We start from the raw sequence: 4,428 nt of genomic DNA on the forward strand, positions 1-4,428 counted from the left end.
TTACAGTATTCATACTCTATTAGAATTTTAGCTTACTAATTTTTTTTTGTTTTAACTCTATCAGTTTTTGTGAGAGCCATATACAGATAAGATATTGGCTATATTACCGCAGATGTGTACAGTTGGACATGACATATGGACTGCTACGGTGCCACTTATTTATTTTGATGTGGTAGAGTGGCATCTTTTCGATTGTGTCATGCAGTAGTTTGGTTAGATTCAGGGCATCCCAGAGCAATTTGATACCAGCCAGGGACTTCATCGTATTGATCGATGAGGAAGAGCTCGTATTGATTGGCGTATCAGACATGCAGAGTACATCGATATTTGGGATACACGTCGAGATCACATTGTTCATGGTGATCCCATTTTGAGAGGCCGTTCATATACCGATGACTACATGGCTTGATTTTTTAGCATTACAGTGCGAGTTATTGGACAGCCTCGGTATGCAGTTTTCGGATACGAGGATCAGAGTTTTGCTGTGCATCTTTTGGTAAGACTATAAAAATTAGTTTATGTTGTTTGTGTTATATTTTTGTTTTATATTTTACAGTATATTGACTATTTTATTTTTATTTTGTAGACTGATTCTATGTCGGATCTTGTGTTGGACGTTCGTCGTGCTTTATCTACGACTGATGAGGACAAATGGATTCGGATACTGCGTGAGATAGAGAGAACAAATTTCAGAATATTGATGACGATTGGTGTTGATCCATATAGCTGTGCATCTTGGTATGGAGCAGCCGATGCGCCATATATGAGATATACGCCGTCACCATATGTTCCACATAAGCCATCACTGCATATTCTGCAGATGTCATCATTAGATGCTGCATAGATGCCACCACCTTTTGATCCACAGATGGCAGCGTCTTCTTCTTCCTACATCCCCCAGATGACATCACTGGGTATCAGTTGGCCACATGAGTATGATACTTTCTTTTCAGGCCTGTTGGTGCAAAATTCTGCTGATGTCGGAGAAGCTGGAGTTGAGAGGATCGCGTCCGCCGTCGGGACCTGCAAGAAAAGTCTAAACCGGAGTTGGGGGTGCTCCGGCAAGACCCTCCGATGCTCAAGTCAGTACTCTGCCTCAACAGAAATGGAGCATTCAAATGAGATTTTAGCAGAGTTTCGGGATAGAGTTTAGAGCTTAGAGAAGAACGTATCTAGGGATCCCTTTTTATAGACGGAGAGCATAACTGATTGACGGCGATGTCTGTAACTGCCTGGTAGTGGACCGTTCGAGGCCATGAGGAGTTTGTTACGGAGAGTAGTGGCGTCAGGGGACCGTTCAGGGCCACGTGGAGTTTGTTATGGAGAGTGAAGTAGTTTCCGTTATCGTGACTTGCCAGAGAGTGGTGGAGCCACGTGAAATCCGTTACAGAGAGTGGAGTAGGGTAGTGGCCATTATTGTGACTTGCCAGAGAGTTCGGGCCGGATGGCTGAAGTTCGATCGGGATGTCTGATGGAGCAGAATGGCTCTCTATCTCAGCAATCTAGGAAAAGCTCGGATGTTTCTGAGGTTACTGACGAGTCTACTATTGTCGGATGCCTTGGGCGCTGATGCTACAGACGGGAGTCATCTACTATAGAAGCTCGGACGGAGACTTTCTGTTGGTGAAGTCCGGTAGAAATCCGATTGCCAGAGAAGACTATCTGAGATTTGCCTGATGTGGAAGCTCGTCTGAAGATTGTTCGCCGGAGAGGTCCAGTTTCATGAGGAATCCGACAGGGGGTCGTTCGACAGTGAAGTTCGGATGGCGTTGTGGAGGTTTGTCCGTTGGAGGAGTCTTGAGGATACTGTGGAAGGTTGAACGTTGGAGGAGTCTGGGATTCAATTCTGCTGTAGAAGTTCGGACGGTGTCCGACTTTTGTAGGAGTCTGAAAGGAGGTCGCTTATTGTAGAAGTTCGGACGAAAATCAGTTATCGTGGCAGCTCGGATGGAGACTTCTTATTATAGAAGTCCTGCTGCTGGAGAAGCTCGGTCATTAACGACGTTCGAAAGAAGTTCGGAATAGAAATCCGGCTGATGGAGCCTGTCCGTCGTAGAAATTTGTCTGGAATCCATCCACAGTAGAAGTTCGGCTGGGATCCGACTTTTGTAGGAGCTTGGATGAAGTCTGAAAGGCGATCGACCGTCGTAGAAACTTGGATGGAGTCTGGTTACTGTAGACGTCCTATTGTTGGAGAAGCTCGAAAAGCGTTTGGAGCAGCCCGGTAGATGAATGGGAGAGCTCATTATTGGAGAAGTCCGGATGGCATTGTGGAAGCTCAAACGGTCGGGGGAGTTCAGAAAGACATCGCGCAAGGTCGGAAGTCGGAAGAGCCTTGGAAGGTCGGCCTTTTACGAACTTCGGCTGGGGGTATTTTATACCCAACACCAGTCTCTCTACTTTCGAGTTCGGGTTCCGAATGAAGGAAGTACAGACAAATTTTCACAGCCGAAGTTGCCTTTCTCGATTTTCGTACTCGATTGTTTCCAGATATTTTGGCGTTTGGTGCACTGGTGCTGGAGTCTTTTCGAATCGAGACGATCCGAAAAGATTTTTTCGAAATTTTCACTGAAGCGTTGCTCTAGGTACGGTGCAATAATGGTTCTGTCAGTTGTCGGCCAATTTCAGCCGCCTGCTATGATGAGTGGGATACGTGACGGTTGTAGATCGACTAGAGGAGATCTGCGATCATTATTCCGTCGGACCTCATCGCCTATTTAAACCCGCCTCCCTCCTTCAGGGGTCTCACTTTGCCTGAAAGTTTCTTCGGTCCCTCCTTCTTTCTGAGAGTTCCGTTCTTCCCCAGCATCCTTTTCGGCCTTAGGTGTTCTTCGAGTCGTTCCCATTTCTGCATCTCTGCATCCTTCGGACTAGCCTAGGTTAGTTTCAGAACTCTTCTCTTTTTTTTTTTCTTGCTGTTCTTCTTCCATTTTTCTTCCTTTACATTCCACCTGTTCGGTTTTCCACGAACGTCCCGTTTTTTATTTTTCTCAATTTTTTTGGGGTTTTTAGGGTTTTCACTCGATTCAAAATATCCTTTAGCACTTCCTCCTCTAGCAGTTCTAGAAGTTCGTTCTAGCCCTCCAAAATCTTAGTTCTGTAGATGAACCTCGTCCGATCTTTGTACCAGACACCATCCCCAGCTCTCTGACTCTGGAGGAACTCTACTGATTAGGATTCAGTACAACGTTCCTCTGGAGTACGAGCTAGAGCTTCCCGAGCTGACTGGTCGGGCTAGCACTCCTCCCTCCGGCTGCTTCTGTTTATACCAAGAAGCTTTCCGTACCGGGCTTCGACTTTCGCTTCCACCTTTTGTTATTGCTCTCTTCCGCTTCTTAAATATTTTTTTAGTTTCTATAGTACCAAACTCCTTTAGATTTCTGATAGAATTTCTTTCCCTCTGTAGTTTAACTGAAGTTCGACTGACTCTTTCTTTGTTAAAGAATTTCTATACCTTCAAGCGTCATCCCTCGACAAAGGACTGATGGTACTTCTCCCTTCAGTTCGGTAGAAAGGGGTTGCTGAAAGGTGCCCCCTCTTCTATCCACAACTGGAAGGAGAAGTACTTCTACATCTGATGCCTGACCTTGGAGTTGGGGTTGCCTCCCTGGGGCTCCCTGAGGGATTCCATCCGTCGGACTTCTAGCCTGGGACAGGATGACCTTGAAGCCTCCAATAAACTTGAGGCTTATCCAACCCCTCTTCTCTCCAACCTCCTGAAGGAACAACTCTTGTTTAATGTTGGCCTAAGCTCTCTCAACCCTGCCGATATATATATATATATATATATATATATATATATATATATATTATATATATATATATATATATATATATATATATATATATATATATATATATTTTGCTTCTCCTTTCTTCTTGTTCTTTTGTTAAGCTATGTCGATCCTCATTCACTGCAGATATTGATGCTGACGCAGCTCGAATGCTAGCCTAGGGTTTCAAGATCCACAAAAGGAAAGGCGCAGCATCCTCAGGGGCGGCGAAGAGGGCAAGGGCAGAAGAGACTAGCTCGGTCGTGCCTGCCCAGGCGGCCATTGCCGTCGACTCTCCCTCCGACGTCGAGCTCGTAGTCCCCCGGGCTTCTTCAAGGAGCCCCCCGGCTGAGGTTTCTACTCCAGAGGCCCGGCCCGATGAGGCACCGGGGGCCGAACAGAGAAGGAGAAAGAAGACATTGGCCCACAAGAGCCGCAGCAGCAGGGCTGCCATCGAGGAGGCCGATGGCTCCGAAGAAGATTCGGAGGAAAATCCCTTCAACAATAGGGATCTAATAAAGAGATTGGTTGACGGGTGCATCCTGCCCGAGGTCGTCCACAGGACCGTTCACGTTGATCCTGAGCAGCGGGTCTGGGACTCTTTGGGGTCCTTTCTCGAGGTAGGTCAATTTACTCCTTTCTTCTTCTTCTTGCC

This window comes from Elaeis guineensis, chromosome 3 (genome assembly GCF_000442705.2).
Source record: "Elaeis guineensis isolate ETL-2024a chromosome 3, EG11, whole genome shotgun sequence".
NCBI lineage: Eukaryota > Viridiplantae > Streptophyta > Magnoliopsida > Arecales > Arecaceae > Elaeis > Elaeis guineensis.